Source organism: Coregonus clupeaformis, unplaced genomic scaffold, assembly GCF_020615455.1.
Source record: "Coregonus clupeaformis isolate EN_2021a unplaced genomic scaffold, ASM2061545v1 scaf0489, whole genome shotgun sequence".
NCBI lineage: Eukaryota > Metazoa > Chordata > Actinopteri > Salmoniformes > Salmonidae > Coregonus > Coregonus clupeaformis.
The window spans coordinates 266,206-293,443 of NW_025533944.1; the positions used below are offsets into that span (position 1 = coordinate 266,206).

Here is a 27,238-nt window from a genome sequence, read left to right on the forward strand (position 1 = left end):
TTTCAACGGTTCTGAATGACAACCAACATACATTAACAGCATACATCATGATTAATGTGAATATATACGATTAAAACATTGCACTTAAAAAAAATTTGAATGCATTGAATTGTAATTCATAACATATTCTGAAGATCAAATCAATCAAATGATTGTACATAAAACAGAGCAGAATGAATCATCACATCTGGGGACCATCACCACCAGCATGACTAGTATCTATGTGGACCCTACTCCAGTTTAACCAGCTCAGCTATAGACTACACCAGCATGACTAGTATCTATGTGGACCCTACTACAGTTTATCCAGCTCAGCTATAGACTACACCAGCATGACTAGTATCTATGTGGACCCTACTACAGTTTAACCAGCTCAGCAGTACCTTGTAAAGTGAGCCAAAACCCAGGATAGAGTGGCTGAGTGAATGTGGTCTGGACTCTGTGGAGGAGGGTCATTGTATCAGAGACACTGTAGAAGGACAGAGTACCTGCCTTGTGATCCAGGTACACTCCTACTCTGGAGGACTGAGGGCCTGATACTTTAGTCTTAACATTATTGTGTCTGAACAAATAACCACCACTATAACACACTAAACACCAGGACTTGTCATTTAGTCCAAAAAAACCACCTATCCCTGTTCTGCTGATGTCTTTATATGAGCTGTAACACACACCCCACTCCACTCCACCTCCCAGTAACAGCGTCCAGACAGACCCTCTCTACACAGAACCATCAAGTAGTTTGTGAATCTGTCTGGATGATCAGGATATAGTTGGACTTGGTCTGTATGTGTCACCTTTCTCTTCCTTTTAGACATTGAGAGGAGTATGCCTGCTGTGTTTGGGTCCAGTGCTAGCTGACAGGAATCTGGGAGAAGAGCAGAGCAGAGACCAATGAGGGGAGTTAGAACAATAAGTTAAGTCAGATACTGTATCTACCCTGTCTTTGATTAGAGCACAGCAGAGATCAAATCAGAGAAATATGAGGAGTCAGATAGATACCCAGTCTTTGATTAGATCTACTATTGCTATATATTTCTAGAGGGATTGTTAGGAGTGTCAGTAAAAAGAGACTGTTAGTTACTTCAGAATAAAGAGACTCACATTGTAAGAACTGTTCTCTGGTCTTGGGCTCTGGAGGCAGTACAACATCCACTATATTCACTACAGACACACAAACACATTCACAGAGAGAGGGAATGTTATCATCATACCATATTCCACATGTATATGACTAGTAGGGAACTTTCAATGGTCTAAAGTTGATGTTCTTATTATTTTCAACACACCTGTAGTGGAGATCTTGGTCCATTCTCCTTTAAGGACGTCTTCTAGTTTCTCTCTCAGTTCAGACACACTCTTACTCACATCTCCAAAGTACTGAAGAGGACGGACAACGATGCTGGGTAAGTCTGAAGATACACTGGTACCGGAGAGAGACTGATAACTCTGGAGAGAGAGAGAGAGAGAGAGCAGAACCAAATGATTGAGAGTTTTAATTTCATATCACATGTATCAAGGCAGTTTAGTTACCTGGAGGAAATGGATGTGATCCTCTGCATGTGAGCGCTGCTCCAGCTCAGTGCTTCTCTTCCTCAGCTCAGCTATCTCCTGCTCCAGTTGCTCCAGGAGTCCTTCAGCTTGACTCACTTGAGCCTTCTCTTGGGCTCTGATCAGCTCCTTCAACTCAGAGCGCCTTCTCTTAATGGAGTGGATCAGCTCAGTAAATATCTTATCACTGTCCTCCACTGCTGCCTGTGCAGAGCGCTGTTGAGAGAGAGAGAGAGAGAGAGAGAGAGAGAGAGAGAGAGAGAGAGAGAGAGAGAGAGAGAGAGAGAGAGAGAGAGAGAGAGAGAGAGAGAGAGACTGACTTGTCTTACTTTAATGAGCCATCGTCATTACACTAACACCCCCACTCCTAAAAACACATTGCATGCCACCACAACCTCCATACAATCACATTATCCAGTACCCAACACCACAGTACAATACACCATCCAGCACCACATTCCAACCGTCCATCCAACCCTTCCTCTCCAGCCGTACAGACAGCCCCCTGAGCCCCCATACCTCCTGAAACATCTCCACACTGTTGATCATTTTGTACAACTCAAACTCAACCCTAAGGCGTCAACAGTAATGGCATTACCCTGGCAACACAGAAAAAAACATGATGAACAGTCTGTCATTGCAGAAAACGGACACCCCTCCCCAACTCCCAGGTCAACCCGAGCCAACCAGCTATTGGTGTCCAGGGCTCCATGTAATAACCTCCACTGGAGGACCCCTGACCTTTCCAGCACTGGGAGCTTATAGAGCACCCTCCACCTATACCCTGCCATGCTCTCAGCCCCCACAACCCCCTGCCACTGATGCCCCTTCACTCCCGCTAAGCTCCTGATGTGTCTAACCTTGACACTGAGGGTGTACAGCACCTTACCCCCCACCTCCTCAAACTCCCCCAGGCTCAGAGTGTTAAAAGTCAGTAAGTCCTCCGGACTCTCCTGCCAGTCCCCAGTCTCTGCTGTCACTTGCAGTGGTGGAAACGGTGGTGGCCCCTCCTCAGGCTGCTCCAGCCCCCTCCTCACTGGGTCAGGCAGAGCCTCCTGGACCTCCCCCATGACTCTCTCCAGCAGCCTAAGAGACGTTAGTCCCGCCTGCTGTGCCGACTCTTGGGGGGTTTTCCACCCCCCGGCAGCCGCAGGTCTGCTAGTCAGAGTACGACCCTACCTTACACAGAAAGCGGCATAGGTCCTAATCCAGGCACTTGTCATCTCCCGTCTGGATTACTGCAACTCGCTGTTGGCTGGGCTCCCTGCCTGTGCCATTAAACCCCTGCAACTTATCCAGAACGCTGCAGCCCGTCTGGTGTTCAACCTTCCCAAGTTCTCTCATGTCACCCCGCTCCTCCGCTCACTCCACTGGCTTCCAGTTGAAGCTCACATCTACTACAAGACCATGGTGCTTGCCAACAGAGCTGTGAGGGGAACAGCACCTCTTACCTTCAGGCTCTGATCAGACCCTACACCCAAACGAGGGCACTACGTTCATCCACCTCTGGCCTGCTAGCCCCCCTACCTCTACGGAAGCACAGTTCCCGCTCAGCCCAGTCATAGCTATTCGCTGCTCTGGCACCCCAATGGTGGAACAAGCTCGGAAGCTCCCCCACGACGCCAGGACAGCGGAGTCACTGACCACCTTCCGGAGACACTTGAAACCCTACCTCTTTAAGGAATACCTGGAATAGTATAAAGTAATCCTTCTACCCCCCCATAAAAAAAAGAAGAAAAAAAGATAAGAGCGTCTGCTAAATGACTTAAATGTTAAATGTTAATGAAGAGCTGCTGATCCAATCCCAAACCACCAGCCCTCCTCAACAGAGCACATGCTGGTTCCCTCCAGCCCACCTCCGTACGGTACAGTAGCCTCTGCACCGCTTTGAGTCAGAACGATGGAACTGTCCCTGGTGAATGCCCCTCCCTACCCAGACTGGCCTACTGAGCCCTCCCCACACCTTGACCATACATGAAGCCCCAGCATAGAGCATTTGAACACAGGCCACAAAATTCTCCCCACAACTGAAACAACACATTGAACAGATATTCATAGTCCAACCTATCAAAGGCTTTCTCCTGATTATGAACAGATTGTCTGTGATTAGGTGTCCTGGTATACAGTTACCCGCCCATCTTATAGTCCACACAGAGCAATGCCACAGGCCTCCAGTTCTTTATGTTGATCAAATCCCCTTTTTTGGGCAGGAGAGTCAAAGCCTCCCGTCTACAGCTTAGCGACAGCTCCCCCACCCCGACGCACTGACGCAACACACGTCCTGTCCAATAATTTCCCAGACCTTTAAAAAAAAAATCAGAGGCAGACTGTCTGAGAGACGGCAGCTGAGAGTTTGTGAAAGGCCAGGGAAATGTCAATTCTCTGTGACAGAGAGAGTTTGGAAAGGTCTGTGAGCAGAACCTGAGAACAACCAGGATCACAGAGTTATGCCCTCTATAAATCAGAGTACAACTCCACAGCCCGCTGCCTCATCTCCCCACAACAGAAGTTCCCACCCATCAGGCTCCCTCATCTCCCCACAACAGAAGTTACCCACCCATCAGGCTCCCTCATCTCCCCACAACAGAAGTTACCCACCCATCAGGCTCCCTCCTCTCCCCCACAACAGAAGTTACTCCCCCTTCTGCTCTCCCCACCTCTCCCAAAAGCCTTGGAAGCTTGAGCAAAAAGTGACATCTTGGAAGAGCTTTACATGGAATTTCCAATAGGACACCTGCCTGGGCCCTGGTGAAACAGAGAACTGAGCCCTGTACTAGGTGCAGACACATTTTGGAAAACAAAGACAAGGTTACTGATTTTGGCTCTAACCACTAACAACCTACCCTTACACACCTCTTTTGCTACCCCTGCACTAAGATTTGTGCCATGGCTCAGCACCTGCGCCCCCTTTCCACCAGACCCCCAATACACTTCATTAATCACATCACTGTGTGTCTCTTGCAAAAAAATCACGTTTAAATGTTTTTGTTTGACATATTCCCCCAGTCTCTGCCGCCGTTCATGTTAAGGAAGTCTAACCGTGAAATCTCCATAAGAGGTGGGAGGGAAATCACCACAATCAGAAACCAGTAGAGAAGCCCATAAAGCCACCATGCCAGAAAAAAAAACATCAATTTAAGCAGATTCTGAAGACATGCCCTTAAGAACCCATGACCCATTTTCTCAGCCTATACCGCTTCCTGGGTGAGAGGACACTAAACCCCTCATTCTTCATCACGTGTTGTACTGACCTTACAAACCTTCCAGGATCAATCAAATAAGACTCCAGCAGAACCTTCTTTTTCCCCTTTAGTCTCCATCAGGAACCTAGAAAGTTCTCTCACCGTATATACTGGGCCCTCAACCTGACTGGCTGTCAGCTCTGGATCCAATGAGCCGTCTGAAAACGAGACCATCTTGTCCTCCGCTCCTGATCAATGCCTCTTCCCCAATGACAGGCAATATTTCCTGGGATGAGCCCACCAAGCTTTTGCCCACTGGAGTCTCTGTTACTACAGAAACCAGCCTCAGCTCATGTAGCCCAGCTGCAACCCTCCCCACCACCGCTTTCTCCACGGCCTGCGCACCACCACTTGACCCTGCTCTACTCTCCTCCTTCCTGGTACCCCCTCCATATATTCTGCAACTCTAAGTAATTACTACTTTAGTAAGGATATACACTTAGTAAGGATATACACTTTATTACTACTGCAGTTGCTTAATAATTCCAATAGATGGCAGCATAAGACCATGAATGACATTTCAGAAGATTAGTTTAGTTCTTTCGCTGGATACACCACCACTCCCCCTCACAGGAAAACTCCTCCTGCCTGAGCTTTTTACTGTCCCTTTCCACACTGCTAACGCAAGAGGAAGGACTGAAAACACATTACTGTGAAGTAATATAATGATGATTCATGTTTATTATTACCTGTTTTTATGCTCATGTTTTTAAATTATACTTCATTATTATAACGATTATCAATAAGCCTGAACATTAATTCAGTCACCTCTTCTTGACAAAAACATATTTTTCTAGTACATTCATTGTCAAATTCATCAACCAGCATCGAGCCACTTTGCCTTCTCGAACAAGTAGCCAAATCAACAAGCCCCGACAAAAGCTTGAGCCGTCAGCGACAGCGAGCACTCTGTACTATAACGATTATCAATAAGCCTTCTCGCACAAGAGAGGGGTTTGTTGAGGTAGATTTGCTAACCACGAGGGTGCATGACGTAATTGATTGGCGGGCTGGAAGATGCAGTGTTTTGTCTTTTCTATTCCGAGACTGTTTACTCCCAATATCAGATATTAAGAATGTTTTTATGTAATGCATGTTTACTAGGGTTGAGGTTAACGCATCTGACTAGTGATTATTTGGCCGGTGTTCAATACCTGCTAGAGTTAATATTTTGTTGCTCCCCCAAAAGCAACACAGGCCTAATACGAGATATATAGCTAACTGTAAAGTAATGAGTGACCTTTATAGAAAATCATAGGACATAGTCTTTGGTTGCATGCTATTTTCTGCTTGTAGCCTATAACTGATGCTTTGTGGTCTTATGCAGCCATCTATTGGAAACATTTAGCAATTAAATGTTATTAATTCACGTAAAGACATTGGTGAGGCAGCTGAGAAATAAAGTTTATTTTTCTTATTAATTCTGGAGATCAGTCTCAAACCTGCCTCACCTATGACATGCCAATTGCTGGACTTTCACATAGAGGTTACTAGGTCACACCCAGTTCAAACCACATTAAAAAAATAAAATAAAATGTGTTGTTTATCAAGTGTTCTGCCTTGCAATAATACATATAATAAAATTACTAATAAAGGTTACATAGGTTTTATTTAAAAAATAACAATAAATGCTATTTAGTACTATAATGGTATTTACTAACATAAAATTATTACTAAAATAGTTTCTAAACGTGTTCTAGGCTACCCTACCCTAGAATTAGGGTTAGGGGTTAGAGTTAAGGCTAAAATAGGTTATAAGTGGGGTTAGAGTTTCTGTATAGCACTTTGTGACATCTGCTGATGTAAAAAGGACTTTATAAACACATTTGATTGATTGATTGTTAGGTTTAGGGTATTTAAAGCAAAAAAAATGAATAGCTTAATAGCTCTCTTGCTCCACCCTGTGGCCTTATGTGGGTACTACATACCTCATTCACGACACTTGCTAGGCTCATTATCTGAGGTAGCAAATGTGTCAGATCTATAAATCAATGAGCTACACCTATCCATTTAGTTTACAACTCAGTGAACCTGCGCAGCATTCGCTCAATTCAATGCCTACGAACTTACAGATTTCGACCCATATCAAATTACCCAGCAGTAATATAGAAACAATAAATTGAAAAATAAAATAAAAAAGGTTATTTCTTAATTGAAAAAATGTATTCTGGCTGTTTAAATCGGCCACATCTTGAAAAAGAGGAGGGACATGCGTTTTGTTTAGGTTATACACCTTTTTGTGAAAGAAAATCTGATTAACTGTGACCAGAACATTTGTAATGTTTGATTGCTATGCATCAACCATACGTAGCACTGTGGGTCACCACAAGGTGTACCCAGGTGAACAGTGAGTTTGCTCACCTAGTAGTCATAACCTTGTTAATAATAGGTTACCTGAGGTAAAGCTACAATGTAAATACGGGCTGGTCTCATTACCAACAATAGTGAAGCTGGCATTGTGACGCAGAACAATGGACTGGGAATAGAACTTTCATTAGGCGAGTTGGTGCCACAGAGCTCAATACAACTAATAGGAGCTGGCAGGGTGAAACATGCCCTATTATTTCTAAACTACGGTAAGCATCTGGGACCAATGGTAATATTATGAAACTGGGCTCCATGGCGGATGTAATTAAGTAGTTTATCAGAAAAAGGCGTTAAAAATGTATTGTGTACAGCCTAGTCCTAGCCCCCGCTGCTGGCTGGTCGCGCTTGTCTGCACTAGCATTATGCCCTACATCCCCACACTAGAAACACCGAAAACTATCTGTGCTAGCAAACCCTGCGTTCCACCCCTCCCCTGTGTAACCTTGAAGTTTGTTAAGAAACAAACACTTGCCTACGAAAAGAGACATGTTTAACGGATTCCGCTTGGCACCCAGCCGAGAGCACATGAAAACCACTTGCAAATTTACCAAAACGAACCAACTACTTGCGGTCTTTTCGTAAGTAATAAACGGAGGCAGATTAGCAACCACAACTCTTATCGAAAGAGGCGACATCTGCACCAACACACCCCTCACAAAAATCCCACTCGCAACAAGACAAACCTTTTTCATTAACACAACCACCGCTTTGTTCATTCTGGATGCAGAGTGCAGATGTTCCGCTCCAACCTGTTCGCCGACCATGAGCAAAACTTCCTCCACACCTTTCTCCGGAACGCACCCGAAGTAACAGCATTTCTTCTCCACTCGGTTGAGGCCATCACGCCGCCCTAACAAACTACCCCTACTCCCCCTCAACTCTAAACGATAAACAGTGGAAATAAAGAAGAGCCCTACTAATTTCTAATAGACCCTCCCCCATCCCCAAATTCCCTTCCAAACCCCCACAACCCCGTCCAACCTCAATGACCCTACACTTCAATCTTTCCCTCTCTTCAACATATTTACAACAATATAAAAACACATTTTCCACCGTTTCATCGAACATACCCTCCAGACTCAAACTATTCACATGCTTGCCAACCAGATGTAATGACGAGTTCAATGTACAATGTCCTAAGCGCAATCAAGTAAACACCACCTCTTCCTTCCTAATCTGACTTTTGAATCTTGGTCCACCAACCTTTCTGTAAAACTGTAAACTATTCATTTAAATGCCGGCCGTTGTGCTCAGAGTACCATCTCTTCTGCTACACATCTATCAAAATGTCTCTGATCTTACATTTGCCTCATCTCTACCCAGTGGAACATTAATATAAATTATATCTAGTTTCAAACCTCTTGGTCTACAATTTCATTCCCTTCCACACCCGAATGTGCTGGGACCCAGCAGAATCTCACTACTACACCCATTCTCTCAATTCTCCATAATAACATTAATACCTCCAATAGCAGGTCACTCCTATTAGATTTACCAGATGATAAACTATTCAATACAGACAGAGAATCTGAGTATACTATAATTCTAACAGGTTGTACGTCCTCCACCCACTGGAGGGCAACTATTATCGGCAACAGTTCAACTGAGTATACTGACAGTTCATTTGTTTGTCTTCTACATATCTGCACATCAAATTCAGGAACGTAAACGCCTGCTCCTGTGAGCCCACTATCTGGGTCCTTGGATCAATCTGTGAAAAGCAGTAAAAAAGTATAAAAACTTCTAACAATGTAATTGTCAACCAGTTTCACTATATCACTGACTTCTGACCAATCTTTCCTTTTCTCTACCAAGGTTAGATCAACAACAGGGTCTGGGAGTAACCATGGAGGAACATCCCCTATCACCACAGAAGGGCCAACCTCCAACTCCCTCAAACCACTCTCATCAGCAAGCTTTCCAACTGTCCAACCAAAACCACTGCCTTGTCTACTAGTATATTCCCAACAGTCATCTAGAACAGTAGCAGTGGGATGCTCAACCTCACAGCCTTTCAACCCAATAAGATAATGACCATTTTTTTACGCTGTATATCCAAAGGCATCTCTCCTGCCTCCACCAGTAAGGCACATACAGATGTTGATTTAAATGCACCAATACATATCCTTAAAGCTATATACTGGATTCTGTCCAGCTTCTGAAGCCAAGTCTTTACCTCTGTTCCATAAACTGTACACCAGTAATCAATTGTCGTCCTGATCAGAGCTCTATAAATATCCATCAACAATTGTCTGTCAGCACCCTATTCATAACCAGAGACCCACACAACAAACTACCGCGAAAGTTAATGAATGAGAGAGACAGAGACATCGTTACAACACTGTACATAGCCATAATATAACGGTTCTTCTTCTTTGGAGTTTAACGGCGGTTGGCATCCAATATGTTGCATTACCGCCCCCAACTGGACTATAATATGAATCCATTATACTTTGTTATACAAAATGGGAAAAGGGGAAATTATAATAATACAAAAAACACCCTTCCAACTAACCCTACACTCATTAACTACCCACTACCCCATTCCACTACTTTGACCCTATCTGCTCCTGCACCATGCCAACGGCCTGGGAGGACGGGACACCACCACTCAACACACCCTGTAACTCTTCTGAAGTCAAATCTTGTATGCCCAAATACTTCTCTGCAGCTGCCACCACAACATATTTTTTCTGTGATTTACGTTCCATTTCTGCGGTACAGTTGATAACCATTGCTATGAACGCTAAGAAGCTAACTTTACTGAAGCATATATCACTCGTTGGCCTATCCCTCTGTGCTGGCACAGATCTACTACTCACAGGGATCCTCTCAGGATCTCTCACCCTTGACCCATCCTCCTCTACTTTCTTCACTGCCTCAGCATACGACACCTTCTGCACTACTCTGACTCTAGCCACCTCAACCTGCCTCTCTCGCACCAGACACTTCCAATCCCCAGCAACATGGGCATCCCAACAGTTGACACACACAACTTTATCCACCGAAACTTCACAAACCTCTATCCCATGCCCTCCTGCACACTTCCCACATCTTGGAATCTCCCTCCTACAAACTGCTGCAACATGATCATAAACGTTGCACCTGAATCAGTGCAGTGGATTCGCCAAAAAAGCTCTAACAGGATAACTGATATATCCTAACATGACTTTATCGGGTAAAGACTCAAAACACAAAAGGACTGACAGTGACTCCTCTGTTTCACCACGCTCACCACCGGGTCTGCGTTGCACCAAACAGCGGGAATCACAAACACCAGCAGTCTTCAACCTTAATTGCTCCACTTCTACACTTAATGCTACCCCAGAAATCACTCCTTTCAATGGTGCCCTGTTCCTAAGAGCAAAGCAAGAAACAGATCTTGACCCAAGTTGCGTGACACGGAGCGCCCACTCCCTCTGGTCAGAAGAAACACAAACAAATATCACAAGTCCACTACAGGTTACCTTCACTGATTCAACTGCATCCAACTCCTTTCCCACCCACCCTGAAACTACAAATGAATCTGCCAAAAGGTATGGATCCACTTTCTCCAACAATGTAATTCCTACTGCACCAGATTCTTCTTTATCATGTCCATTGATGCCAGGCTCTGGTTCTGAGCTATTCACCACACCTTCTACCTCACTTAACTTTCCCTCATTCATTTCCATTTCACCTCCAGAACTCGGTCTGACTCACTCTGTTTGCACTTGAATTATAACATTTGAAATGTCTCTATTACTTTGAAACGTTTGTGTAACGTTTACTGTTAATTTCTTATAATTGATTTCACTTTTGTTTATTATTTATTTAACCTGCTTTGGTAATGTAACATTTGTTTCCCATGTCAATAAAGCCCATTTAATTGAATTGAGAGAGAGTGAGAGAGAGAGAGCTCAATTCATGTATAGCGGACATGAGTCACTCATGGTTACTCATGGTTATGTGATGAGGTAGCCCCACTTGTGACTTTAAAATCAGTGTCGGACCAGTAGGGAATCTCCTCTTGGTGTAACATAATAATATATAATATGCCACTTAGCAGACGCTTTTATCCAAAGTGACTTACAGTCATGTGTGCACACATTTTTACGTATGGGTGGTCCCGGGGATCGAACCCCCAAGATGTTGGTTTCTCCCGCAGTAGACCCGGGTTCATATCCCGTCAGTTACATTAAGCCGTGTGTTCTCTGAAAGGGGTCCTGTTTCCAACAGTGGGGTCAGTGGGATTAGATAGGGGCCTCTCTCCCTCTCTCTCTCTCTGACTGGAGGAGAGAAGTGAAATGGTGTGTCTCCTCTGGTCAACAATACTCACCTTGAGAGACTCTACAGCCTGTTGGAGCTCCTTCAGCTCCTTCTCTCTCTCCTGGAATCTCTGCTGGACCTTCTGCTGACTCATCCCCAGCTGCCTCTGTGGAGAATCACTCTTCAACGAGCTATCAAGCTTCATTTGTCCACTAGATCAATAGTATAGTAATGTGACATATGGCACATAGAAGTTAGGGATTAAAATGTTGAGGAACTGTCTGTGTGAAATTATTTTATTATGTTGTTATGTGAATGATTATAGTTTTTATGGTAGGCGTACATGTATCAAGGGGTTGAGACTGAACTTTGGACTCATAAAAGGGCATTCAGAATGATAATGTTGTTTGACTTTAGAAAATGGTGAAACATTTGGAGCACACTCAATATACTCAAGGTTTGTGTTCATATTTGTTCTGCCGTGGATTGATTTCATTTGAATGATCTCATATTCAAACAGCCTTAGTTCCTACTGTATCTGGAATTCTTTGTTTATCAGACAGTCACCAACAAGTAGTTCTGGTATTACCTGTTTCTCAGTCCTCTCTGCTGCAGCTGACACTGTCTCATGGCCTCTATGTTCATCCACTGTACACAGATAACAGATACACTGCTGATCGGTACGACAGTAAACCTCCAGCAGTTTGTCATGATGAGAGCAGATCTTCTCCTGTAGTTGTGCGGTGGCTTTGACCAGCTTGTGCTTCTTGAAAGCAGGAGATTCATAGTGAGATTGGAGGTGAGTCTCACAGTAAGAGGCCAGACACACCAGACAGGACATGAGGGCTTTCTGCTTTCTGGTCCCAGTGCAGAAATCACACGCCACATCTCCAGGTCCAGCATAGCACAGAGCAGGAGGGGGAGCAGCCTGGAGTCCTGTCTTCTTCAGTTTCTCCACCACTTCAGCCAACACAGTGCTCCTGTTCAGAACAGGCCTTGGGGTAAAGGTCTGTCTGCACTGTGGACAGGTGTAGACACCTTTCAGATCATCCTGATCCCAGCTTTCTTTAATACAGCTCATACAGTAGCTGTGTCCACAGGCAGTAGTCACCGGATCCTTCAGTAGATCCAGACAGATGGAGCAACAGAACAGTTCCTGATTAGCTGCCATTTTGGTGCTCTCTCCCATAGGTTAATCAATGGAAGAGTCAAAGATTACTTTGTGTTTCATGGAACACTACACCAGAGGACAGGAAGTGGCTTCCTACTTGACAGTGTACTCTGTATGTAGAGGGGTTGTGGTTTATTTGATAAGGAAATGTGACAGAGTGTTGGGTAGCAGGCAGAGATGGTTAGTATTTATGTTACATCTATGTGAAATATGTATTTTAACTACTTCTGAGTATTTTGTCATTTGAATCACACTGGGCTTAACTACACTCCAATGTATTTTTATTTTCAAAATACAAAATACTCTTTTGTACAATTATTATTAAAATAGTGGTTCACATTTTGCATTAATTGAAAGTCGCTCTGGATAAGAGCGTCTGCTAAATGATTAAAATGTAAATGTACATGTAAAAATTAATCATTGCAATCACTTAAAAACTCAATTTAAAGAGATACTTCGGGATTTAGGCAGTGAAGCCCTTTATCTACTTTCCCAGAGTCAGATGAACTCATGGATACCATTTTAATGTCTCTGCATCCTGTATGAAGGAAGTTAGAGGTCGTTTTGGGAGCCAATGTCAACTAGCGTTGGAGCAATGACTGGAAGTCTATGGCATGCTAGCAGGTACTATAGACTTCATGGCGCTAACGCTAGTTAGTAATTGTGCTAACGCTAGTTAGAAACTTCCTTCAAACTGCACACAGAGACATAAAAATGGTTCCATTCATTCATTGATTTTTAGAACATTTTCAGTTCCTTGTATAATTTCAGTGGAAAGTACAAATACATTATTTTTCAGATGATGGGAGTAAAACAGGCAAATCTATAATGTTTATTTAGGCTCCATAAAGTTGTCCTAGAATCTGTTGTTACCCTGACCTCTCCCACAGATTCCATCAGGTTACTACATTCAGACCATGAACTCTAACCTGCACCTGAACAGCTTCCTCCTGCCCATCGGTGCCATGAACGTCATCAGCATCCTACCTCAGCTGCTGCTGCTGGCCCCTCTCATGGAGTGTGTCACCTCCTGCTACCTGTCCATGGAGAAAACACCCTTCTCCCCCGCCAGAGTCATCAGTAAGCACACACACACACAGACAGACAGACACACACACTCACACACACACAGCCACACACACACACACATGCACAAATACCATCCACATCAATGAGCCAGTCAATGTTAATTACTCTCTCTCTCCCTCTCTCTCTCTGTTTCTCTCCCCTCCTCTCCTCTCCTCTCTCAGTGCTGGATCATGCGTGTGCGGCCCAGTCTGTCCTGGTAGCGGGCCTGTCTGAGGTCCACAGGAAGGGCTATCCTCTGACGGAGCAGGCCCTGTCAGGGAAGGTGCTCCAGGTGTCCTCCATGGCCTGCTTCCAGCTGGCTCCCCAGTACATCCTACTGGGGCTGGCTGAGGCCCTCGTCACCCCCGCCTGGGAGTGACAGAGAGCCAGCACGTATTTCTGACACACCTATTGCTGCTACACTGTTCGTACACAGAGACAAACTGGGTTGGAGATTTAGAATGTCAATGGACACCATATGTAGTTGAGATGAAGTTAGAATGTGGAGTGTTGGAACCAACTGCCAACATGGAGGATAGTATTGTGAACTCTGGAAGCTAGGGTTAGGATGCCCCCTACTGGTGTATTAGAGACAGACAAGAGACGTTTGAACCAAATGAATGCTTCTTTCTCTTCCCAGTCTTCCTCTCTTCTCTGTTCCTGGCTCTGTGATCTCCTTCCACCTGACACCCAGTATATCAGAGGCATCTCCCTGCACTTCCTCCCCCTGTGGATATACTGCTACATAGATGACTGGAAATAGCTGATTCATTGTGTCAATCAATTCAATAACAGAGCAATTCCAATGTCATGATGATGAGTTTTATATTGAAAGATCACATTGATTCAGTAATTGATTCAGAATACAGAATTGTTTGGATTCATACATGGACATGGGGGATTTAAATATTCTCATCTGATCATAAATGGATCAACAATGATCCCAGTTTCTGATTTGACTGGTTTGCCAGTACTACAGTTTACATCAAGAGAAAAAGAGACACATTTACAGAGGATTGCAACAGCCAAGAGGTAATCAGGTAGACAGTAAAAGTCTGAAGCCTGAGTGTCAGTCTGTATGTGCCATCATGCCATCTGTTTAGCAAGAGCACTAACAGATCTGGGACCAGGCTACAAAGAATGTGCTATGTCTAAAGATTTATTTTCTTACAATAATGTTAAAAAAGGGGAATTGAACCAGATCATAGCCCTATTGGAAGACTGTTACAGTTTTTTACAATCACTTTGGCACTAATTTCAGAACCTTGACGTCATTTTTCAAAACTCTAGACACAAAACTCTAAACATTATGGTACTACATGTAAATACATCCCTGTAAAAGTACTGCAGTAGTAGAGAGAATACTACAGACACAGTGGAATCATTGAACAAAATCTGAAATATATTGATGAAAAACTATACAGTACTGTAAAACATCAAATGCGGTGTTCCTCAACTTGCTTGCTTGTACTGTAAAAAGCAAAACATAGGAGTGATTACTGTACTTCTACATTTTCATCAACTGTCTTGTGGATTTGGCCACAGGTTCTCATCTACATCACAATGGATGTTTTCATTAGCCAAACATCTTGGAAAAAACCTTCGGGCATGGCGAATCCAGGCCTGACACTGGTCTGCCGTGACATCATTGCATGCGTCATCCATGGCCTGGAGAAGAGTGACTTGTTCATGAGGGCGCCTATCATAAACCTTCCATCTCCATGTGGAGAGAAATTCCTCAATCGGGTTAAGGAAAGGAGAGTATGGGGGTAAATACAGGGTGGTAAATTGTGCATGGGCCTGAAACCATGCTTGCACCATATGAGCATGGTGGAACCTGACATTATCCCACACAATGACATAGGTCACACCATCAGCTCTACAGACCTGATCGAGCTCATCAAGGAAGGTTAAGGAGAGCTTCATTATATGATCCAATACGAGGTCTGCGTCCCACCACTCCATCTTCTGATATAGCCGCACACATGGTAACGTTGGCCCCACGTTGTCCAGGTACTTGGGATGGTTGCCCGCTGGCCAATGAAATTCCGACCTCTTCTCCTTGTCTTGGCCAGGTTAAAGCCTGCCTCATCCAAATATATGAATTTGTGATGGTTGTCATCAGCATCCAGCTCCATCACCCTCTAAAAATACATTTTGGAAAGAGATTTACTGATTACTGTACAATGTAGAATTATTAGGGAATTTTATTACAACAGCCATCTTGAAACTGAACATACCTGAACATACTCAGTCCTCATTTGCTTCACTCTGTCTGCATTTTGTAGTGTATTCGGATTATGTCTTTGTTAATGGTTTTTCATGAAGAAATGGAATGTTGTTTATGTTAGTTCAAAAGTAGCCAGTTGTAGGGTGACGCCCCAGGGGAGACAGGTGATTGGACGGCAGAGGGAGCAACCCATATTTTTACATTGTTTATAAGTATGGGCTAGACAAAGAGGGGGCAGAAACAGACAGATTATGTTTGGGACGCTGTTTCTCCAGACCCTGCAAGTCTGTAACTCATGCTGAAAGCTTGTGATATGAATAAAACATATGATCAAGGTTCAGTATGAGCGGACTCCTTTGTTTGACAGCAATAATTGCCAGCATTTACTCGATACTACAAATGGCGCCCAACGTGGGGCTGGTTTGCATCTCCCCTTTGCTTCATTCGTTGCCGCCAAGCTAACTCGTTCTGGAAGTCATGGCCAGAAAAGGGTGAGTTTTTCCTCACCGCTTTGGAAGTGTGTTGGTTGGATGCTATGTGATTGTGCACTGGAGGGGTGTACCATTAGGACCGAAATGTGCCTCGTGTGGCGTTATTGCTGTCGACTAGGGGTCTGTCATAATTATTCTAAAATGGTACAGCAATTGAAGGCAGATATTAAAGGCAGATATTGAGGCAGATATTGGCAGAGATATTAAAGGCAGAGATACGTATACATTAGGGCATTGTGGATCTGATAAGACCTCGAAACGGGGCCATCATATAGGATGGCCATAAAATCCTCTAACGCATTAGGTGTTGAAGGTGTGTTCTGGGAACACGGGTTTTTGGAATATGTTCAATTGCATGTTACCGCTCAGTGGGTGGTTGACGAAGCATTTTGTTTGATGTAACCTCTCATAGGATATCCATGAACTCACGGCAGCATAAAGTTAGTGGAAAATGGAAAATAATTTAGGCACAATGCAGGGTACCTGTTGCGTGGTGCAAGCCACAGGGTAGCTAAAGGCTACTGCTAATGCTGATGCTAAATGCTGGTTGTGTTTCATGCCACATTGTACATAGCGGCTAATGCTAAATGCTAATGCTAATTGTGTTGCGTGCTACATGCTAACGGGTGTCCTTAGGGGGCCATTGCGATGGAATATAGCCTCTTAAAATATGTTTGTGTGTGTGTGTAATTCTATGTTTTGTGAGCGCTGTTAAATGTTGTTGACTATGAGGGGAAAACGGAGGTACAGCAGGACTGTTAAACTGTCTGTTTGGGTTGGTGAGAGAGCTAAGAATCTCCCTTCCACGGTGAAAAAGTATTTTTGAATGTATCGCGCATGCGTGGGATTTTACTAAACTACAACACATCTGTTACACTGCAGGGGGAGACAGAAACACAGACGAGGGAACAAAGAGGAGAGATTTTAACACGAATCTTCTAGTTTTAACCTCTTAAGGCCCAAGCTGTTTTTTTACATGCATTTTTTATTTCTCTTTGCTATTTGGGCTTATTGGAACCTAATTAGAATAAAAACTAAGTATCATCTTTTGATATGATGTACTTTTAGAGAAAAATGATGTCCACATATGTGGATTCATGGTCCGAATTTCCATAAAACACAATAAAGTCACCTTTGTGTAATAGAATGAAAAACTCTTCATTTCTGCCTTGAACACAGCAGTTTTTTTCCTGACTGTTTTTTAATGTATTAATAACACATTGTGACGGCCCTGAATATTTCTGAACCGTCTCAAGGCTTCTCCTTCTAATAGGGCGCTTCCCCTTTAATTCCCCATTAAATAGCCAGCATCAGCTGCGCAAAAGGGGAGTTGTGATTGAGACATGAATGAGGATGTGTACTACCTTCAGTTCATGAAGCTTCGCCATTACGTTTGTTTTGTTGCCTTACAGTGTGTTTTGTGGCCTTAAAGCGAGTTTACCCAGGATTGGATCCACTCTGTGCGTCTGTGGACTACAACTCTCCGTTGGTTTTCGTGGGCCTTTCCTCCGCTGGAGGGCTGTTGGCGGATTGTCTGACTGACCGACTGACTACTACTTTTTGTATACGGTATTTCATTTGTTGGGGTGATGTATACTGTGATTTATGTAGTTGTGAGGACGTATTATTCTTTGGGTAGTCTTTGATACGCTTTATAGTTGTGTTACACAATAAGTGTTATTTTGAGTGTATGAATATACTGGGTTTATGCTACGGACAAGCGTTATGGGACTAAGGTCACTTGAGCCACTGAACTTATTTACCGGGCTGGACTCTTTTTATGCCCGAGGTACAGGACATTTCTAAATGAACATAAGTGCATTGATTTGTTATATTGTTGTGTGTGGGTGTGTGTGATCATTTATGTTGTTAATACAACCACGCAAAAGAATACACTTGTTTGAAGTTCTTTCCAAGGTTTTAAGGGGTTTATGAAAAGTATATTTCCATCTTGACTTTTACATAAGTCCTTTGTATTGGTGTGACTTGACGGACCAGATGGGACTCATTCCCTCCCAAACTAAAAGGAGAAACCCATGCTTTCTCTGGTAGGCACAACCTACCTGGCACCCCTATAAATAACCTCAAGTCAAAACCGTTACATAAAAAATGGCACCCCAGATGGGACATTCTTCAGCTACATGTCCAAGACCGTATCAAGTAAACCCTTCCAGAAACCACAAATCACAACAGGCCAACACCCCTAACACACTTCGCAGGAACGACCATCCTACTCTGGGTGCTTTGACCAGAGCTGAAACCTCAAGAGTCACTGCCTACGCCCCGCCCGACATTCCCTTCCTTTCAGTTAATACCACACCAGCTGGTGTTACCCCTGTCCATAGGCCCATGGACAGGAAGAGCCATCCTGGACACCGGGTCATCCTACACACTGCTTAATGAGAAACTGTGGAAGGAGGTTGAAGGTCCAAAATACAACTTGAAACCGTGGACAGAAGGTCCACTGTATCTGGCTGACGGTGAGGCTAAACGACCACTTGGATGGAGTGAGGTGGAGTTCCGCCTGTGTAACCGCTCCTATATGATTCCTTCGGTTATCCTACAAACCAAGAACCTTGCTTTTCCTGTCGTGTTGGGAATTGATTTCATGTACTTCAGTGGTGTCCAGATTGATATCGCACACAATTGCTACTGGTTTCCAAATCGTCCGAGCAAGAAGCATTTCTTCCAATCAGAAGTTACAAAGTTACATGATTGGGGTCCAAATGTGGCAGTCTTCTCTGCCGTTGCTACGGTACCACTAACCCTGGGTAATCCTTCTGATGATCTCCCTTTTACAGGCTGTAATAAGAGCTCAGCTGGAACAGCCAGAGGAGTTAAGGCTGTTGGAACAGCTGCAGAATAATGCTGATGTGTGTACTTCAAAGTTAGGGACGCACCGGACTCCTGAAGCACAAAATATTCCTTACACAGGAAATGCCGATCAAGCAAAAGCCATATCGTTTGTCCCCAGCGAAGCTAATCATCCAAAAGGGACTCATTAATGATATGTTGACACAAGATATAATAGAACGTTCCTCCTCTCCCTGGGCTGCTCCTGTTGTCCTCATTCCAAAAAAAGACCGGTGGTCTTAGATTTTGTGTGGACTATAGGAAGACCAACAATGTTTCCCAGACTGATGCCTATCCTCTTCCCACCATCCACGAGATCCTGGAGTCATTGTCTGGCGCTGTTGTGTTCACTACCCTTGACCTCAATAGTGGCTATTGGCAGGTTGAGATGGACCAGGAAAGCAAGGACAAGACTGCTTTTGTCTGTGCGGAGGGCTTGTTTTCCTTTAAGGTGATGCCTTTTGGATTAAAGAATGCACCTGCCACTTTCCAAAGACTCATGGAGATTGCGTTAGGTGAGCTCAAAGGGAAGATATGTTTCATCTACCTGGACGATATAATTATCTACTCCCAGAACAGAGAGCAACACTTTCAAGACCTTCAAGCAGTGTTGGACAAGCTAAGAGAAGCTGGTCTGACAGTGAACATGAAGAAGAGCAACTTCTGCCAAACCTCCCTGAAGTTCCTTGGCCATATTGTGTCTTGTGATGGTATTCATGTGGATCCTGAAAAGACCAAGGCTGTACAAGACTTCCCTGTGCCAACCACACTCAAGGCCCTTCAACGGTTCCTTGGGATGGCTGGATGGTACCATCGGTTTGTGTGGAACTTCTCCCAGGTGGCAGAACCCCTCAACGGGTTGAAGCGAAAAGGAGCGAAATTCCGATGGACGGCAGAGTGCCAGAACTCCTTTGAAACCCTGAAACGACACCTCGTCACCCCTCCCATTTTGGGTCATCCCAACTTTGATTTCCCTTTTGTTGTTTACACTGATGCAAGTGATGTTGGACTTGGTGCTGTCCTAGTCCAACAGACTGGACTTGGTACTGAAGAAGTGCTAGCGTTCGCCAGTCGGACATTGAATGGAGCAGAACGGAACTACTCCACAACCGAGCAAGAGTGCCTTGCAGTTGTCTGGGCTTTGGAAAAGTGGAGGTACTACCTGGAGGGAAGACACTTCACTGTGGTCACTGACCATTCCTCCCTTGTGTGGGTGTTCAAGACCAACAAACCAAGCACCAGGCTCATCAGATGGGCTCTACGGTTGCAAGAGTTCACCTTTGCAGTAGAATACAGGAAAGGAAAATACAACACTGTTCCAGATGCCTTATCCAGAGCTCCTGCTTGTGGTAATGGTGGCCCTCATCTTACATGTGCTACTGTCCTGTCTAGCAGTCGAGACTCACCCAAAACTGACTTTCCCATCTCTGATGAGGTCATTTGGAAAGCCCAACAGGATGATCCCGAAGTACAGGCTTTGTACCAGACTATCCTGGAAGATGAAGAAAAGATGGTCAACCCTACCACAAAGCTGACCATCATTGAAGACAAAGTCTACCGAGTTGTACAACTACCTCACAGAACACTCTACCAAATGTACATACCTGAAACTCTACGCCTTCAACTGCTTCAACATTTCCATGAAGACCCATTAGCGGGTCATTTGGGCAGGTTCAAAACCTACAAACGTTTGCAAGCATTACTGTACTGGCCACATCTGAGCATGGATGTGAAGTCACATATCCGAAAATGTCAGGTTTGTCAAATGTACAAACCAGAAGGTAGAAAACCTGCTGGCAAGTTGCAGCAAACTGTGGTTACCCGACCTTGGGAAATGTTAGGAGTGGATTTGATGGGTCCATTTCCTAGAAGCTCCAATCAGAATGTGTACATGCTTGTTTTTGTTGATTACTATTCCAAGTGGGTTGAGCTCTTTGCCCTGCGTCAGGCCACAGCGAGGACCGTCTCTAACATCCTTACGAAAGAGATCCTGACTCGCTGGGGAGTGCCTGATTACATTCTGTCTGATCGAGGTTCCCAATTTGTCTCTGATCTCTTTGGAGAGACCTGCCAAAGATGGAACCTGAGACAGAAGTTGACCACAGCCTATCACCCACAGACCAACCTCACTGAGAGAGTAAATCGAACCTTGAAGACAATGGTTGCTTCCTATGTAGGGACCCAGCACAAACACTGGGACAAGCACCTTCACGAGTTTCGATTTGCCCTGAATTCTGCTGTGCAAGAGTCCACTGGAGTCACACCTGCAGAGCTGAACCTAAGTCGTCTCCTCCGAGGACCCTTGGATATGGTGCTACAGCCCCAGCAGCTTACTCCAGACGCTGCTTGCTATGACCAGGTAGTCCATCTCCACGACTTGAGAGCTCTTGTCTCAAGGAACATGATCCAGGCTCGACTCAAGCAGAAGAGAAATTATGATAAGAACAGACGAGACATGCAGTTCCAGCTTCGTGATCGGGTGTGGCTTCGCTCTCATCCTTACTCGAAAGCTGAACAATTCTTCTCGGCCAAGCTCGTCTCCTAAATGGCAAGGACCATATAGGATTGTGGAGCAGGTGGGCCCTTTGAACTACCGAGTGGTGAAAGAGGACACAGGTGAAGATATGCGCGTTGTCCATGTCTCACGCCTTAAGGCCTGTTACCCTCGGCTGAGGAATTGGAGGAGATTGAGCGCCGCAAGGTCCTGGAGATCTTGGAAGAGGAAAGTAGGGAGACTTTTCTCGGATTCCCAGACCCAGAAGTCTCACGGCTTAATGCCTGTGACCCCTCAGCTGAGGAGCGTGAGCGCCAAAAAGTAATGAATATTTTTGTAGAGGAAAGTGATGAGGAGACCTTTCTCGGTTTCCCCGACCAAGATCTGCCTTCCCGGGCAAGGGTCGGCTTTTTCCAGGGGAGGGGGTGTGTGACGGCCCTGAATATTTCTGAACCGTCTCAAGGCTTCTCCTTCTAATAGGGCGCTTCCCCTTTAATTCCCCATTAAATAGCCAGCATCAGCTGCGCAAAAGGGGAGTTGTGATTGAGACATGAATGAGGATGTGTACTACCTTCAGTTCATGAAGCTTCGCCATTACGTTTGTTTTGTTGCCTTACAGTGTGTTTTGTGGCCTTAAAGCGAGTTTACCCAGGATTGGATCCACTCTGTGCGTCTGTGGACTACAACTCTCCGTTGGTTTTCGTGGCCTTTCCTCCGCTGGAGGGCTGTTGGCGGATTGTCTGACTGACCGACTGACTACTACTTTTTGTATACGGTATTTCATTTGTTGGGGTGATGTATACTGTGATTTATGTAGTTGTGAGGACGTATTATTCTTTGGGTAGTCTTTGATACGCTTTATAGTTGTGTTACACAATAAGTGTTATTTTGAGTGTATGAATATACTGGGTTTATGCTACGGACAAGCGTTGCAGGGACTAAGGTCACTTGAGCCACTGAACTTATTTACGGGCTGGACTCTTTTTATGCCCGAGGTACAGGACATTTCTAAATGAACATAAGTGCATTGATTTGTTATATTGTTGTGTGTGGGTGTGTGTGATCATTTATGTTGTTAATACAACCACGCAAAAGAATACACTTGTTTGAAGTTCTTTCCAAGGTTTTAAGGGGTTTATGAAAAGTATATTTCCATCTTGACTTTTACATAAGTCCTTTGTATTGGTGTGACTTGACCGGACCAGATGGGACTCATTCCCTCCCAAACTAAAAGGAGAAACCCATGCTTTCTCTGGTAGGCACAACCTACCTGGCACCCCTATAAATAACCTCAAGTCAAAACCGTTACAACATACACATATTTTTTGAACATGTTTTGACTATCGGAGAGTAAAAATAATATGGAAACATTGCATTTTTGCCCATTTTGGACAGTTAAAAATAGTGTTTGGAACATTTGATATGCTGCAAAATAGTTGCAGGATGACATTGTATGTCTGTAACGTATGAGTCTAGTAGCATAGCATCTCTCCATTGAATACAGTCGGTTGACGTCAACAACCCTCATCGAATATTGAAAAAAGTATTTAAATAATTCATTTATCCACCAATTCAAAGAAAGGATAGGCGGGAGCTAGACAGCCCGCTGTGACACTTTGTGGACAACGACTCACATTGTTAGGGCGTAGAGCAGGGTTCTTCAATTCCGGTCCTGGAGGGCCGAAACACCTCTGTTTTTCATCCTCTCCTTCTAATCAGGGGCTAATTCAGACCTGGGACACCAGGTGAGTGCAATTAACTACCAGGTAGAAATAAAAAACAGAAGTGTTTCGGCCCTCCAGGACCGGAATTGAAGAACCCTGGCGTAGAGACACGTATTTTGTCAGTATATCCATAACCTTTGACTAAGAGAAGAGAAACACTCTAAGAGAAACACTTGTTGAACTTTGAACTCCCCTGGCTAAATTGTGAAGCAAGCCAATGTAGGACCTTTTAAAGGTTTCATTCTGCTGAAGAGATACAGTATGTCAATATTGCTGTGTGAAAAAAGTGTTTGCTCATCTTGATGCAAACCACAATAACTCCACTGTTCCAATTACAGGTTTCTGTTTTCCTAAGTTCCTGCACCGAGGCAAAGGAGAGTCAGGTAGGAGGAGCACTCTTACCACAATGTGGTCAAAGAGTTGGACTACATACAGTGAGCTCCAAAAGTGTTGGGACAGTGACACACTACAAGTGCTCCCGATTCAACTTCCTGCGCCACCTGCTACGCCACACCAGCAAAGATGACCAGGTAACCACACTGGATGGGGCTACTGCAATGGTGTCTTGATTTCTGTGGGTACTCCAACCCAGGTCCATAGGAGTGGTTGCATGAGATGGTTAACTCGCTAATTCCCTGTATCAGGGATTTCACTTTCTCACTTCTGTTCCTCTCCCCTTCAGTTTGACACGACCTTCTGTTCCTCTCCCCTTCAGTTTGACATGACCTTCTGTCCCTCTCCCCTTCAGTTTGACACAACCTTCTGTCCCTCTCCCCTTCAGTTTGACATGACCTTCTGTCCCTCTCCCCTTCAGTTTGACATGACCTTCTGTTCCTCTCCCCTTCAGTTTGACACGACCTTCTGTTCCTCTCCCCTTCAGTTTGACACGACCTTCTGTCCCTCTCCCCTTCAGTTTGACACAACCTTCTGCCCCTCTCCCCTTCAGTTTGACACGACCTTCTGTCCCTCTCCCCTTCAGTTTGACATGACCTTCTGTCCCTCTCCCCTTCAGTTTGACATGACCTTCTGTCCCTCTCCTCTTCAGTTTGACACGACCTTCTGTCCCTCTCCCCTTCAGTTTGACACGACCTTCTGTCCCTCTCCCCTTCAGTTTGACACGACCTTCTGTTCCTCTCCCCTTCAGTTTGACACGACCTTCTGTCCCTCTCCCCTTCAGTTTGACATGACCTTCTGTGCCTCTCCCCTTCAGTTTGACATGACCTTCTGTCCCTCTCCCCTTCAGTTTGACATGACCTTCTGTGCCTCTCCCCTTCAGTTTGACATGACCTTCTGTCCCTCTCCCCTTCAGTTTGACACAACCTTCTGTCCCTCTCCCCTTCAGTTTGACACAACCTTCTGCCCCTCTCCCCTTCAGTTTGACACGACCTTCTGTCCCTCTCCCCTTCAGTTTGACATGACCTTCTGTCCCTCTCCCCTTCAGTTTGACACAACCTTCTGCCCCTCTCCCCTTCAGTTTGACACGACCTTCTGTCCCTCTCCCCTTCAGTTTGACATGACCTTCTGTCCCTCTCCCCTTCAGTTTGACATGACCTTCTGTCCCTCTCCTCTTCAGATTGACACGACCTTCTGTCCCTCTCCCCTTCAGTTTGACACGACCTTCTGTCCCTCTCCCCTTCAGTTTGACACGACCTTCTGTTCCTCTCCCCTTCAGTTTGACCCGACCTTCTTTTCCTCTCCCCTTCAGTTTGACACGACCTTCTGTCCATCTCCCCTTCAGTTTGACATGACCTTCTGTCCCTCTCCCCTTCAGTTTGACATGACCTTCTGTCCCTCTCCCCTTCAGTTTGACATGACCTTCTGTCCCTCTCCCCTTCAGTTTGACATGACCGTTGTAGAGGTGCACCGTGTGCGGCGCTTCCGCTTCACGCCACGCCAGAACGACTCAGAGCTTGACATGAGGGAGAACGGCAAGCAGCTCTTCAGCCAGATCTGCCACCCTGCCCATAGCAGCTGGAACTGTGACGGCGAGATCCTCCCCCACGCTGCCATCGAAGTCGGGTACGCACCCCCCTATATGTGGAAATATAACCCACTTCTGAAAGTTCATGGCAGGGCTCCATGTAATACCCTCCACTGGAGGACCCCTGACCTTTCCAGCACTGGGAGCTTATAGAGCACCCTCCACCTATACCCTGCCATGCTCTCAGCCCCCACAACCCCCTGCCACTGATGCCCCTTCACTCCCACTAAGCTCCTGATGTGTCTAACCTTGACACTGAGGGTGTACAGCACCTTACCCCCCACCTCCTCAAACTCCCCCAGGCTCAGAGTGTTAAAAGTCAGTAAGTCCTCCGGACTCTCCTGCCAGTCCCCAGTCTCTGCTGTCACTTGCAGTGGTGGAAACGGTGGTGGCCCCTCCACAGGCAGCTCCAGCCCTCAGTACTGCAGCGTAGAAATCAGAGACCCCTGCTGTATTGAGTCTCTCCGGCCGCATGATGAAGATCTGCTGATCCAGCCCCAAACCACCAGCCCTCCTCAACAGAGCACATGCTGGTTCCATCCAGCCCACCTCCGTACGGTACAGAATCCTCTGCGCTGCTTTGAGTCAGAACGCTGCCACCCTGCTCTCCAGGTCCACCAGGCCTTGTCCCCCCTCCTGGACAGGCAGGTACAGCACCGCCGCCCTCAGCCAGTGATGCCCAGACCGGAAAGAAATCACTGGCCAATTTATGCCATAGGGAGGATGCCGCCAAGTTGTTGATGATCAGAACCCTCCCTCTGTATGACACTTGGGAGATGAGCCACCAAACGTCCTGGTACACAGTACGTTTGGTCCTTGTGTACAATAGAGTCCAGGTGGGACTTCAGTCTGTTAACGAGGACCTTGGTAAAGACCTTATAGTCCACACAGAGCAATGCCACAGGCCTCCAGTTCTTTAAGTCACTCAAATCTACTTGTTTGGGTTGGAGACTAAAAGCTATCCGTCTACAGCTTAGCGACAGCTCCCCCATCCCGACGCACTCACACAGCACACGTCCTGTAAAATAATTCCCCAGAACTTTTTATAAAAATCCACAGGCAGACCGTCTGAGAGACAGCAGCTGAGAGTTTGTGAAAGGCCAGGGAAATGTCAATTTGATTTCTCTGTGACAGAGAGAGTTTGGAAAGGTCTGTGAGCAGAACCTGAGAACATCCAGGATCACAGAGTTCTGCCCGCTATAAATCAGAGTACAACTCCACAGCCTGCTGCCTCATCTCCCCCACAACAGAAGTTACCCACCCATCAGGCTCCCTCATCTCCCCCACAACAAAAGTTACTCACCAACAGGCTCCCTCATCTCCCCACAACAGAAGTTACCCACCCATCAGGCTCCCTCATCTCCCCCACAACAGAAGTTACCCACCCATCAGCCTCCCTCATCTCCCCACAACAGAAGTTACCCGCCCATCAGGCTCCCTCATCTCCCCCACAACAGAAGTTACCCGCCCATCAGGCTCCCTCATCTCCCCACAACAGAAGTTACCCACCCATCAGGCTCCCTCATCTCCCCACAACAGAAGTTACCCGCCCATATGACAAACATAAAACAAGGGATCTTCTTGGTTTCCCCACTCTGTTTTTCCAACCCCCAAAAGGAAAGAGCTGGGAGCATCCATCTCTCTCAACACGGAAATCTAGCTCTGGGCTTTCCCTACATCCCACCACTGACAGAGAGACTCAAACTCCCCCTTCAGCTGTCCCCACCTCGCCGATTACATTAAGCAGTCTATACTCTGAAAGGGGTCCAGACAGCTTGTTCCCAATAGTGGGGTCAGTGGGATTGGATAGGGGCCCCT

At 45.4% G+C, this 27,238-nt stretch overlaps 1 pseudogene; it reads right to left on the minus strand.

The window, feature by feature from the left end:
• Nucleotides 1-316: 316 nt before the first annotated feature.
• On the minus strand, nt 317-12,597 carry LOC121547116 (annotated as a pseudogene).
• Between the last annotated feature and the right edge of the window lie 14,641 nt (nt 12,598-27,238).